Raw genomic sequence first — 15567 nt, 5'->3', positions numbered from 1 at the left:
ATGTAACATTTCTAACAGAGCTTGGTCAGACATGGCTTTGTAAGTCAAGCAGAGATCGCCTCTAAGTAGGCGATATGAGACAGAGAATAGTTGGAGTGTTTTGAGTCTGTCCATATAGGACAAGTGTTTAAGGCCTAAAATCCTCTTTGTGATGTATTTTTGCAGCCTGACATCAGGGGAGGGTTTGTCCAATGAATTCTAAGTTTAGCTGTGCCTGTTTGGCGGTGTGCCACTGTGCGGAGCATGTCCTTTCAGGGGGGTGTGCACTAACTTCTAAGCTTTATTTACCCAAGGGGCTTGTGTTTCCATGTGTTTGCACAGTGCTCCACTTTGTTGAGCATGGAAGTCTGGGAGTGTGCTAAGCTTTGTTTACCTATGGGGCATGCATTTGCACAGCATGCCAAAGTGCTGAATGTATCTAAAAGCCAGTGATACATTAATTGGTTATGACCCCTGTTTAACTTAAACTATGGCCATTAAATGATGTTAATGATATGCTAGGCAGGTGGAATACATCATAGGTAGCCAATCGCAAGGTCAGCACCTACAGCAGAGCACTATAAAGTATGCATACACCTTACAATCTGATTTTCCCCCATACTCTGCACCACTGGAGTACAGGCTTGGGAATTTTAACTGGGAGAATGCTAGAGGCTGCTGCAGGTCTGCTACACCTGTATGTGCTAGATGCTGAAGTCAATGCTGCTGCTGCTGACAATAGGCCTAGGCAGAGAAGGAGAAGAGTTTACAGACACAGGGTAACCTTCCAGGAGCTACATGAGCTGGAGATTGTACAGGATTACAAGGTGAACAGGGACATACTGCAAGAACTCACTGAGCTCTGCCAGCCTCAACTCAGATCCACAGCCAACAGAGGGGAACCCATCCCACTGGAAACAAAGGTATGTGTAGCCCTTAGGATACTAGCTACATGTACTTTTCAAAGACCAACTGGCGACATGACAGGGGTCTCACAGGTATCTGCTTCCAGCGTACTCCACCAGTTCCTGGATGCCATGCTACCATATTCCAGTGAGCACATTTCTTTTCCCCTTACCTCTGAGTGAGGGCCAGCAATATGCAACACTTCTACCATGTAGCACACTATCCTGAGGTACTGGGTGCCATAGATTCCACTCATGTACCCGGTGAAGAGGGTAGAATTTACATCAACCACAAGGGGTACCACTCCATCAACTGCCAGGTCATGTGCAATGCCCAGGGGATTATCATGAATGTGTGTGCTGGCAGCCTGGCAGTTATCATGACTCCTGTATCTGGCATGCATCACAGCTATACCAAATGTTTGCTAGGGGGGACATCCTACGTGGTCATTTACTGGGGAATGCTGGCTACACATTGGAACCGTGGATGATGAAACCCATCAGAAATGCACACACACCCACAGAAGAATGCCACAATGAGGCACACACACAAACTAGAAACATCATAAAATGTGTGTTTGGGCTTTTGAAGGCATGGTTTCAGTGCCTCGATATATTTGGTGGAGCCCTGCAGTACTCTACAGACACATGTGCACAGATGTTCACAGTATGTGCCATGCTACACAATATTATCCTGCAGAAACAGCTGCAGCAGGTTAAGCAAAGGGAAGGGATGCACAGCCCCCCACCAGTGCCTAGGTCACAACAGCCACATTCACAGGAGGACTCAGAGGAGGAACCCCCTGATGATGCCCCAGGAGGAAGACATAGGTGTTTCCAGTATGACCTGGCTTTGGCTAAGAGACAATGCATAGCACATTCACTGACAACCTAGAGCCTTAAAGGCTGACACCTTACTCCTACTCACATACATATAGCAACCCACACAACCTGTATCTATCCACTGGCTATGTACTGCTTGCATCACACAGAGTCAGCCCTAAACTACAGTTCTGTCAACTGCTACATTCGCAAGATAAGTCTCTAACCTACACACTACTTGTAAGGATTACTATAATATGGTATCATATGTATGGATCTGCTGCATTTATGTAAGGAAATAGAATGGGCTATGTGAACAGAAGTAACATCCACATGGGACTACAGATACCCAGTCCAATAGCATGTATTCCCTAATAATCACTAGGCCTCATGGACTGAGTATTCACCAAATCAGTCAAGGGACATGATAAACAGTGGGATCATATGATATTTGGACAACTGTCTATCCCAGCAGATCTTGTGCTGTTGTCCCTCCATCCCCAACATAGCAGTGTTCCCATATAACTGCTTTAACAGTAAGTCAGCAATGGTATATCAGCAGACTAGGCAATCTCAGGGCTGTAATACAGAATTCAACCACACACTGTATGCCACACATAATGCAAGAATAACAATGCATATATTTATGCTGCTCATTGTGTGATAGCTGACTCCTCTCTGTCTGGCAGCCTGCGTGGTTTAGTGGACTAGGGAAGTTAGCATGGGTGATGGTGTTGATGATTCTAATCTGGAAGTAGTTACATCTTTTGCATGTAAGATATTATTAAGTTGGTGTTTTCACAGACTGTCAGTCTGTGTGTGGTATAACATTATGAACCTCAGTCACATATTAAGTACAGCAGACAGCTTGGGAATGCCATGGACATTTTGAATAAAGTGCAGTAGTGCAGAAACAGGGACAGATGTCATTGTCTGTAACACACAAAATCCCAGACTGGAGTAATTTTATAAGTATTGACAGTTCCACTGAGCATGCCCATACACTTAGTTAAAATGAGCACAATTCTGTTGCCCTTTCATCAAAATGACCTGTTATGTATGGCTATGTCTATACATACAGTCATATATGTATACATATCTGTCTGTCACTATCTCTCTCTGTCTCTCACATACATAGTATATCTATCTCTATGTAGTGTCAAATAGATATATACTGATATATATATATATATATATATATATATATATATATATATATATATATACACATATAGCGGTTTACTATCAAATTGTCGATCCCGTTTTGTGTGACGCGCATTGCCCGAACGCGGAACTGCGAACGTCACTACACCGACGCCCAGATGTGCGAACGGCAAAATCTCGCCCCCATCCGACCCATGGTAGCATGGGTGTGGAGGTGTTGCGCGGCCGGTAATGTCGATCGTCGGAGTTTCGCGGTTTCGGTTCGCTATCGAAATGGTTTCGGTGTTTCGGTTCGCGCAAACGCGTCGATGGGGTCGCCGTTCGCACGGAGTGCATTCGAACATTTAATAGTAAACCACATATAGCTATATATATTAAAATGATACAAAGACTCTCCCCATATATCTACATAACACATATACATATCATACACACACACACACACACACACACACACACACACACACACACACACACAGCTACATTTATATATACATCCCTGTTATATACATAAATATGTGTGTAGATGTCTGTACTGTCCTACATACCCTAATAACGGTGAGTAAATCTGCACTATCACATATCCATACTGTTGCTCAAAGGAGCTAAACTAAGGGCACAACAGTCTATAACCCACTTACCTATAGACACCTGTGCCTGCTGGATGTCAAAGGAGCTAAACTAAGGGCACAACAGTCTATAACCCACTTACCTATAGACACCTGTGCCTGCTGGATGTCACCTTGTAGACAGACACAAGTGAGCAGATGATGTAATGTATAATGTTGACAACACATGCATGGACATGGCACATTGTTCCTGTTGACAGGTTTGCCTAAGTGCAAACAGCCACATATGGCCATAGTGGTAACTGTAGACATGTAGCTAGGATAATAACAGTTATCGCACTGCTACTATACTAGATGCAGATAACATTACAAAGCACTATCACTCTGCAGGCCACATATGCTGTTCAACACAAGTCTTGTTTGTGTAATGCTCAAGTACTGTGCCTGCAATCGCATATACAACAGACTTAACCCGTGGCATGTGTGATAAGTGCTATGATCTATAGTATGTAAGACTAGACAGGTAGGGGTTCTAATTTCACTCCAGACTACTTGGTGTGTGCACTCGCGTATGTGTGTGTGTGTGTGTGTGTGTGTGTGTGTGTGTGTGTGTGTGTGTGTGTGTGTGCACGTGCATGTGTGTGTGTATACCCCTGCAAAACAACAGCCATGTCCTCATGGGCCATCCACCTGCAACAGTTATGCAGTTTTTGTCCCTGTAACCTGTTGCTGACTTCCAAACTGCCCTATTCTACAAGGCTTGATGATGTCATACACCTTACGCCTACCAGCTGACAGTGTAGTAGCAGGTTTAAGCCATGGTGCATGTGATAAATACTGTGATCTATAGTGTGCAAGACTAGATAGGTAGGGGTTCTAATCTCACACATACCCCAAGTAGCCTAGAGTATGTCCATATGGCATAAATATGATCACCTTGGTAATTTAGAAAAAGGTAGGGTTTTGCAATATTTTATTTGTAGCGTGTGATATGGTCCCCCAAAGGACTGACCACAATAAGACCTGCTGATATTATCAAGCATAAAATGCCCTGAACTGACAGTACTAGCAGACATGAGGTGTGTTGTGTGCATCATGTACTGTGATCTGTAGTGTGTACCATTACATTGCTAACTGTTCTTGTCTACATACAGCCAACTTGTGCTATGTGTGTGCCTTGGTGTGTCCTGTATGCAATGATGGGAAGTGGTGCTAGCCTCAATGCAGCCATGTTTGTGTGTGAGTTTTAAGCATTTTACATCTTGTTATGGAAGCATAGGACAATTTAACTTCACTAGCTCTATAGCCATACAGCCCTCACAATCACAGACATCTCTATACCAGTTGTTAGAGGATCAGCACATAATGCCCCAGTCCAAGAGGGACAGAGGCAGATGCCCTGTGTTGAGATGATGGTCACCCAGCCAATCATACAGATGGCATGTGCTGTGGTGCACTGAGGTGCTCTGTGCGCCATTAGGCAGGGTTCTGTTTCAAGGGTGTGTTTAAATCTGCTAGACAAATCTCTCCCACAACCATGTAGTACTAACGTCACAGACAAGACTAACGTCCTTACAGTGAGTTATCCATCTACTATGCCTCCTACAGATAGGCAGCATATGCAATCAAGCAGGGTTATATATTGCTCCATATGTAAGGCACAGATCACCTCTGACTAGTCTATATGCCACAGGCAACAATGACAGTCATTGCAGATGATCCCCACTGAACACATACTGAAGATGTGAACTGTCCTTGTGGTGGACCACACTGTTGTGTGCAAATGCCAGTACTGCTTGGAAAGGTACATCAACAAATGGCCATTGCACTCAGATATTGGCATGCTGAGGGAAGAGTGCTTGGAGTTTATGAGTATGCCACTTACAGGTGACTGTGTCATATGATTCCTGTCATACCACTGTAGAGACATGGTGATCTGAAGCACATTAGGTGTAAACCTGTGTAGCCAGGTTTGTGTGCCCAGTTCATTCACCCCTGAGTATGCACATCACATGTTGCTATTGATGTACTACTTTATTTAATTTATTTATTTTTATTTATTTTACATTTGTTGACCGAGCTAGTCTAACTGGATATATGTCCATTTTCAGTAGAGGCCCGGGGAGAAAAGCTCCGATATATGCAATCATACAATAAATGCAATGGTATCATAACATACAATATATGCAATAGCAGGAAGTGACATTAAAGTTAATTTAGATTAGACATAAAAAAGTGTACAGAGTTGGCAAGAGGAAAAAAAACTTAAGATAACATATAATATGACAAATAAAAAATAAGCAAGATTAGTTATTTTACATCAGAGGCCTGGGTGCAGGCATACATACTTATGCTTACTTACAGCTGAGTAGAAGGTGAGTACTTCTAGAGTAAGTCACTCATTTAATAGAGCTGAGAGGAAGTCTCCTTTAATACTTAGGTAGTGGTTGGCATTTTTAGTTAAACCAAATAGACATCACAGGACAGAATAGAGGGGATGAGTGAAGGGAGTAGGAGATAGTGAATGAGATGTTAGTTAGGGTTAGAGCAAGGGCATAGCCAGTATGTTATGAGGTATTCCTTGGGATATTTTTTGAAGAGCAATGTAGAAGAAAGAGGATAAAGTTCATTAGGAAGTTGGCTCCAGGTTTTTCCCACTGTGTTAGAGAATATTGATTCTCCAGCCTTGTATATACTTACCAGGTACATAAGTGTAACTGATAGAAATTATACTACATATATATTTGCATGGAGTTTATGGCCAGTTATATGTCAATAGACATGTGTTTGCAATATCCTCTTGCAGCATAGTGACATACCACAGAGAGTCTATGAGTGCTCACAATTTGCAGGCATTAGCCAATATTGTTAACCACAGACTGCACCCTGTTGACCACTGCTGCTTACAGATCAGCTATTGGAAGCAGATGCACCTATGTTGCATATGTGTGCCAGCAATGGGCCACTTAGTTACCCCTACAATGACAGTATCCTGGATGCCTAAGTGGGGGCTTTGTAAATGTTGCCTGAGCGGGGGATATAGTCAGATGGCTTGACTCAGGGTAGGGGGTTGTATGCCCTGATGTACCCTCATCCAGGTCCTTGGTGACTACCTTGGAAATATCCACAACATGTAAAAGTCATGCTCCCCCTATCACCCATCCAAACTTTGTACAGTCAACCGTGTGTAGAGCACATATATGTGTGCTGATCAGCCACATGATGATTGCCCCTACAGGCATACAGATATGGATACTTAGACAAAGAGGTGTATAATTATGTTGGTCAGTGGATGCACCACCTCTATGCAAGGGTATAACAGTTGCAGTTGCCGACTCAGCTGGTATGCAGCCAGTAGTGTCAATATGATTGCAACGGTTTCCCAATAGTGTTAGTAATCATTGTCAGATCACATATGGGATGCAGCCTGGAATGTTAGCATATGCAATAGATGCTGTGTATATTCCAATGAGAGGTCAGTTATGAACTGCTCTGTAAATATGGAAGTTATGGGACAGGTTGGAGGAATGTCATGTGCCACATGTGGTGGGGACAAAGGAGTATAGTTAACGCAGACAGCGTGGGAGTACAGGTTATGTGTGAGTACAGACCCATCATATGTGGTATAATGATGTATGAGGTCACCAACAATCCAGGCCTGTCCTTTGAGGTCACACATGTAACTACCATGTGAGTTGTGGTTCTGCTTTGTGTGGGTGGCTACTTTTGTCACTTATCATGTCTACTCAGCATCACAACACTATGTGCTTCTTTTAGCTGAGGAAGTAGTACCTCCATATTAAGAGAGGGTACCCTCACCCCAACTGTCACACAGCACTGCCCACCAGTTATTGTACAGACTACTATTGGCAGTTGTCCACCAGTCAGGTTTGCTGAGCCATGACAAGCCTGTGTCCCTCCTCTCATGTACAGTCATGTTTATGCAGTTGTAATGCTGCTGACATGATGTAGAGCTCTGCATACTTACCTGTCACATCTGAAGAGGGAAGTGCAGTCACGCTATGTCAACCATCCCACAGGAGGTAATAAATGGCTTTCTTGACATATATGTCTGCACTCTCTGCAAGGGGGGTACATGCCTGTAGTTCTAAGAAGACTGATCTCTGGCCAGTTCCCACCAGGGAGGACCTCCCATTGGGGAGGGGGGCTGTATTGGTCAGCCATCTTGGTAAACACATGATGCAATACATTGGTTTGCCATGTGCGGATGTCACAGCACTGCTGCAGGGCACTGTAGGTAAGGACCTGGACCATCCTTTGCGCAAGTAAGCCGCAGCATGATTAAACAGCACAGTGTCTACATATTACACTTCCCTAATGTGCTTGTCTGTGCTCTGTACAGACACCTTGCATGACTCTCTTCTAGCAAAATGCTGGACATAACTCCAGTACTTACTTGCACAGAGGACAAATAGCATGAATTGCCAAGAGGTGCCCCAGATCTCTGAGTCATGTCACCTGAAATCCCATGATAGGAGTTGGCATGGATACAAGCACTAACACTGTCATACACCTACTGACACTGGACCAAACACTGTTACTTTTGCTCAAGGGCAGATCATGCCTACCGACTGTAACAGGCAGAGCCTATTGACTGTTACACTATGCAATGGATGTTGGACATATGTGTCACTCCACCAAACATGGCCTGACAAGGTGTATGACAATATTAGGCCAGTAGGCCTTGCTGAAAACTGTGTACATCATGTACTAAGTGTTATGTCACCTGGTGGATAGGCAAGTGTCTGACAGTCATACTGAGGGAAGATAGCTTTGGGAGACCCACACTGCAATGATGCCAGTCACCAGTGGAGTTCACCATCCTCCATTATTGGTGTACCCCATCTATCTATTCCCACTTTGTAGTCACAGCCATGGTCAGTGACATCTGACTGAGTACATTAGCAGGTGATTGCATATTGGGAGCTGTCACACAATCCCAACACAGAACCACACAGTTATCCAGGATGGCCTAAGACACATTCTGTTGTTCTCTGAGCCACTGACAAAGACTAACTGGCAATGACTGCACAATACTATCCTGTGGGAAATCATCCACCCATGCAAAATACTGTAGTGTCCACACTCCACACAAAATTAAGCCATTACACATGGAGTTATGGACAAAGAGAGTAATGTAGCCTTTGACTTTCACTGGTTGGTAAGCTGTGGGGATACATCCACTGTTGTACAACTTATACCGACAAGTTTGAGATGTACATCCCAAACTGTCATTGCTATACTAAATGGGGCGGTCATCTCACCTATCATTGTGTGCAATGACACCCTTGCTATGTCACTACACAGGCATATCATACAAATGTACTAGTCACACAGGTTCCATGGTACACAATACACAGTGTAGATAACATGTCCTGTGGAGTCCATGTCATGACTGTACATGTGTAGTCTGTCTCCTAAATGCTTTGTAGGGGATGTGCATGGCTACATACAGGGAGGTGTCTGATACCACTGTGTACCTCCCACATATCCATGACAGGACTAACACATGTCTCACCTCTTCTACACACTTGCAACATCACTGTGGTATACATAGTACATGCTGAAGAGACAGGTATGTAACACAGATAGTGCACCCTACATGAAACAGGCTCCACATGCATGTGAAGCACACATCTGCTGTGACACACATCATGTGCAGGTTACAAAATGGGATGAAGAACACAGCAATCATTAATGGTGCCAGGCATCTGTCTACATTGGACACAGCATATTTGTAGATGGGTCATCCCCATCACCACAGCCTGTAGATTTGTGACTTTCCAAAACCCTGGTGACACTTACCAAGGGTAGCAGACCTGTTCACAGATTAGGTATGCATGAGTATGCTGAATGCTGACATTGTCCTTATTAGCCTGTTATACACATATGAATCTATGGAGCCATCCACTTATAGTGCTGTACCTTACTGAAGGCATATTTCTGCTGTGCTGACATGCCATCCTGTGCTGCTTTATTGCTGCTCTATATTCATAGGTTATCCCAACAGACTCCTGAAACAGAAACAGGTCTATGACACACCTTTCATTGTGTAACTATACAGCCATTACAACATCATACAGCATAAGGTACACAAAAGTATGTGGCATACTTGTGACAAATGCCAGCATACACTATATACAAGTGGCATGGCAAAACAACACTGCATTACACAAATACATGTTAACTAATATAATCACCCAGTGCATCGGACACATAGCTTCATTTCCTAGCATCAATGGCAAGGATGACAGGGATGTAGCACAGGTATCATCACTTGCACAGGGTTTTGTGTGAGGGTGCAGGAGGCCTAGGCTGACCCAAACAGTTAACAGCATGTGTGTGAGTCAGGAAGGGAAACAGATAATATGGGGCATGGAAAGGTGCCGTGTGTGTCTGTGGGTGACCTGCATTTGACAGTGGTTTGTGACTGTGTGCATGTACACAGTCAAACTCAGTGCTAGACCTACATGTGTGTATGCTGCACAGCTTTGTACTGTACATGGTAGAGTTGACAGTTCACCATCTCTGGACTCGAACACTTGAACTAGCACTGCCAGGAGTTGCACTGGCACCTCCATACCAAAGGTCAGAAGTGGTGTTAGTGCTTGATGGCGACTGCTGTCTGCTTGGACCATATCCCCCATGGGAATGCCCCAGACCATGAGCCCATGGTCTGCCACATCATGTTCTGGACAGCACATTCCCCTCTGTACTGCCACTACAGGAGCATGATTGTGCATGACCACATGGACTCTCAGCAGATGGGGTTGCTGACCTATGTCCATTCCACCGATGTCCCTGTTGGAGAGTGGCATAGGGTGCTGACTTGTTGGAACATGGGGACATTCTTGGCTAGGCTTGTAAGGGCCTCAGGGCCAGTAGCCTAGTAACTTCCTATGATCCTATGAGTCTGATGCTCAACTCCAACCACACATTCCAGCACAGACACTGCCTCAGCCCACCTTCTGTCCCCTGCATCAGTGAACCAATCCAGGGTGTCCCCAATGTGGTGGAGGCAGTCACAAATGTCAAACTGTGCTGCATCCATAACCCTAAGCATGCATCTGGTGTTCCATTCAGAATGTGCCTGTGCCTCCACAATGGCCCAAAACATGCACTGAGGGACCCATGATTTGACACTTGCAACAGGTGGTGGACAGACAGCAGGCCTCCTACAAGCACCCTGTCAATCCGCCTGTGTGGGACCTCACCAGCTCTCTGGCCACAGCCAGTGTCTACACTCACTGTAGCTGTAGTCACCATGCTTTCCTGTTCAATGTCCTCAATCTCTGACTGTTCAATATCTGTGGCGTCCGGGGACAGGGTATGTGTGGGCATACTGACTGTGTGTGGTGACAATGAGGGCAGAAGAGGGATGTCAACCTATGGGACAAATTCAACCCCCAAATCCCCCACATGTGCCACACTGTAGCCACCATCATCATCAGAGTCTGAGGAGACACTGACATCAGATTGATTAGGGGACAGAGACCAACCCCCCTGGTCACCTGTGATAAGAAAGCAAAAAGCAGTACATTAATACCTGCACTATTATGCTCTGCAGTATTATGTTGTGATATATATATATATATATATATATATATATATATATATATATATATATATATATATATATATAAGGCTCTATACACTGCTGTCACTATGACAGACCTGTTGAAAACCAACGTCATATAGTAGGACATAAGGACAGTACTTTTCCCACTAACAGCTGTAGCTACTTGAAAATAACATCTCAATTACACTGCAATCTCATTAGCAGCAGTGAGGTATACTGTTGACATTTGTGTAGACTCTAAAGGGCAAGAGGATTTTTCAATGTTGCCGGGTACCAGGGGATTAGGTGCAGAAAGTGAGGTAGCACAAGACTGTTTAGTGGGACCTCACCATCCATTCCACAGAGTAAGGCAGTTGGCAAACAAATCCTCATTACACTGCACAGCTCACAGGTTGTAAAGGTGAAGATTTGTTGGGGAGAGTTTTAGAAGTTTTCAGCCTCATAGATGTGGAGGGTGTGCAATGGATGGCAAAGACTAAATCACCAGGGGTCAATGATCTTACTGCAACCTTAGCTGCTTTGGGAAAGAGAGGTGCAGAAAGGTATAGGATGAGGAACTGAGACAACTGGGTTTGTGGATTTGTTTACTTTGTGGTTGTTATACTAGTGAAGGAGTCCCAGCAGGCATATCCATTGTTATCTTACTTTTTAATGGTGAGGGAAGCTCAGATGCTTAGGCATGGTAATGCCATGGTGTGATCAACTTTTTTCATAAACTAAAGACCATAAATAAGGTCTTGGTTTGGGAGCACAGACATCCTGATACATGTATAGGGACCATGCTAGATAGGTCAATTAGTGCACTCCAAGTGCAGTCTGAAAGAATGGGAAGCAAGGTGAATATATGTTGGGATTTGTAGGTATGTGTGTGTAGGTTTTAGCATCTGTGTTCTCATTGTTCAGGTCAACATTGTGTAATCAAGTGTTGGAGGAAGGATGCATCAAGAAAGTGTTCGATAAGGAGTTGGCTGTGGATAGTGTTAGGTCCCTTTGATTTCCCTCCAGTTAATGAGCATCATATATCTTCCCCCTTTGGATGTGGTGCCCAAGACATCACCAGAGGAATTAAGGTTAATACACCATTTATCTTTCCCAGATAGAGATTCAGACAACAGCCATATTGATAGCTCTGATGTTAAGATTCAGTATTCATCTCTGGATGAGGCAATGACAGTGGTCAGAACATTCAAAGATCCTTGGTTAGCTAAGTTGAATACAGAGTCAGTCTTTAGGTTACCTGTGAGGGAGCAGGACTGGCATATCTTAGGTATGCATCTTAATGGGAAGTTTAACTTTGACAAGTCCATGTCCACAGGCTGTGTAATTGCATGTGCCACTTTTGAAAGCTCAGCACAGCATTGCAATGGGTGTGGTAGCAGAGGGCAGTTGATATGGTGCATTATTTGAATGATTTCTTGCCAGTTCAGGAAAGTAAGGAATCACTGGTCAGGAGAACGAGGGTGTATGAAAAAGTATGAGCAGAGCTCAGAGTGCCATTAGCAAAGGACAAAGCAGAGCATCCAGCTAAAATACAAACTGTTTTAGGGCTGGAGCTGGATGCAAATTTGGAAATGTTCAAACTGCCACATGACAAGGTGGAAAAAGTGTGAGGTAGAGTGGAGTTATTAGTGGTTAGGGATAAGATGAGGGAGGTAATGACAGTGTTAGGTTTGTTGAATTTTGCATGCAGAATGGAATAGTAGGACTGGGGCATACATTTATAAGAGCTATAGCCAATTTGCTACAGGATGTGAAGTGGAAGCATCACTGGGTGAAGGTAGGTAGGCAGGTCAAGGAAGACGTCTATTTGGTTAGAGTTCCTCCAGCACTTTAACAGAGTGTTGTTTTGGAAATATAAGTGGATTACTTCACCAGATATTGATTCGATTGCAGATGATGCAAGGGGGTTAGGTTTGGAGTGATATTTTGGAGGCAGGTGGTTTGCTAAATCATGGCTAGTGGGATGCATTAACAAGTATCCTAGGATATTATTTTTTTGGAATTGATGCTGATTTGGGTATCGATGGTAATGTGGGAGAAGGATTTTCATAATGGGAAGATGATATTTAATTCACATAAACGAGCAGTAGTGCAGTTTTTGGCTAAGAAGACAGTGAAATCTAGATGGGTGCAAGTGTTACTGAGGAGGATTGTTTTGTTTTGTTTGTTTAACCATTTCTTTTTCAGAGCAGCATATTCCTGGCCATTGCAATATTTTGGCTGATAGCCTGTCCCAATTTCAGTTTTGCAGGTTTCTGTAACTGGCACCTAAAGCTCAGGTGCACGTGATTGGTTGAGCATGGCAAGTTCATTGTCCTGGCACAGTGGTGTAGCAGTTAGCATTGTCACCTCACAGCAAGAGGTTCTCCAGTTTGATTCTCAGCTGGGGTGCCTTCTGTGTGGAGTCTGCATGCCCTCCCTGTGTTCATATGGGTTTCCTCTGGGTGTTCTGGTTTCCTCCCAAATTCTATAGACATGCAGTAGTTGAACTGGACACTCTAAATTGACCCTAGGTGTGAGTGTGTGCATGCGAATGTGTGTGTGTGTGGTGTACCCTCTGAAGAGGGTTGGGCCTTGAGCTAGCAAGCTCAGCCTGTAAAACCCATAATCACTACAGAAGCAATGAGCACTGAAAGGTGCTCGTTGCCTGATGTACAACATGGCACATAAATGGGAAAGTGAGAGAGAGAAGTGAAGCAAGAAGGCTAGTTTAGCAATCCTAGTCTAAGGCTATTAGGAAAGCATACAGTAAGTCTTTGGTCATTTTTAAGCAATTTGTTAGTAGACTGCCATTAGATAGGAATTGTTGGTCAGTTGAGTTTGTGTTGAGATTTTTGATGGACAGGTTGGGGGTTAGTGAAGCAGATAGGATAGTTAGAGTTCACCTTGCATCACTGATGTCTGGGGCAAAATTATTGGGTTTATGGGAAGTGACTAAGAACTGGAGGTTGGGAAGTTCATTGAAGAGTTGGGAGAAGGTTCTGCCAAGGAAAGTGGACAGAAGGCTGCCTTTGGGCAAGCATGTGCTGTTGGTACTGTTGTCAGGATTGCACAAGGTGGCATATTCTCAGTTTGATTCTGTGTTGTTAGCCACCTTGGCAGTTTTCATGTACATGAGAGGATTTTGGGATAGTGAATTGCTGGGTCATCTGAAATGGGATAATCTCAGAATTACTTTGTCATGGGTACTGATTTTGCTAAGTTGATCAAAAACTGATCATTTGGGAGTGGGTAAGCAGGCAGTGTTGCCACTGAGTGGAGTGCTTTTATTATGTCCAGTGGTTTGGGCTAGAGAATAGTATGAGGAATATGGTAAGTGGCAGGAGGCTTTAGTTTTTCAGGATATGAAGGGAAGAAGGGTAGACTCTAGGAAGTTTGTGTTGTGGGTGCGGGTGGCATTGAGAGTACAAGGGATGCCAGTGGATAGTTATGCCATGCATTCTTTTAGAAATGGAAGTGTCTGAATTGGCTGGGGAAGGTAGGTCTGTGGAGGTAATTAAGTGAGCAGGGAGATGGTAATCTAGGGTGCTTTTGAATTACATACATTAGAGTAAACAAATTAATAAACAAAATGGGAATGAGGTATTTGAATGTTAATTGTGTGTTTTTCTTTTTCAGGTAGAGAGCTGTTAGTAATGTTAGTTCACTCATTTATTTATTGGGTGGCTAGAAAAGCAAATGTTCATCTTGGTGATCTGAATTTGGGCCTGGATCCTGTACACTGGCATGTTTATTGATGTGATTGTCAAGGTATGCAGCTGTGTCAATTGTTACCAACACTGGAAGAGGTAAGACAGCAATTTGGTAATCCAACTGGGATAGTTATACATTTGGGAGGTAATGACACTGGATGTATACCTAAAAGGAGGATTGCTTACCTGTTTGTTGAAGTATTTGGCAGTTGTCATGCAGAGGTTCCAGAATGCTAAGATTGTTTGGTCAGCCATAATTCTTCCGTTAGTATAGAGGGGCACTAATAAGTTAAAGGCAGTGGAGGTAACTAACTGTTCTATGTCCTAGAAGTTTAGCTCGGCCTTGCATTGGGTTTGGCAACAGATAGCACCAAATCAGCTGGCAGTTTATTACTTGGATGACATTTTATCTGTTGGAGAAGGGGGTTCAGGACTGGCTGAGGAGTTGGGGGCATTCACACAGCTTTGCACAGAAGTTGGGGTTTCAGTGATGAAAGAGAAATCAGAAGGCCCCAATAAATCACTTTATTTTTTTGGCTTAGAAAATGATGTTTCCAACTCCACCTTTAAACTTTCCCTTGAGAAGATACAGAAGGTGAGGGCTTCAAATCACCAGTTTTTAGGTTTTAAGGAAGGTTCTAGTTTCACAAGTCATAGAGTTCTTTGATCTGCTTAACTTTGCATGTCATGCAATTTCTCCAGGCAGGCCTTTTATTAGAGGGTTGGCTAATTTGCTTAAAGGGGGCAAACTTAAACATCACTGGCTGAGGCTAACTGGTAGAGTTTTTTTTAAACACCTTTATTGAATTATCACTTGTGACTGTATTAAAAGTAGT

This window comes from Protopterus annectens, chromosome 14.part0 (assembly GCF_019279795.1).
Source record: "Protopterus annectens isolate FY-2018-M chromosome 14.part0, PAN1.0, whole genome shotgun sequence".
NCBI lineage: Eukaryota > Metazoa > Chordata > Ceratodontiformes > Protopteridae > Protopterus > Protopterus annectens.
This window is presented reverse-complemented; position numbering follows the sequence as displayed.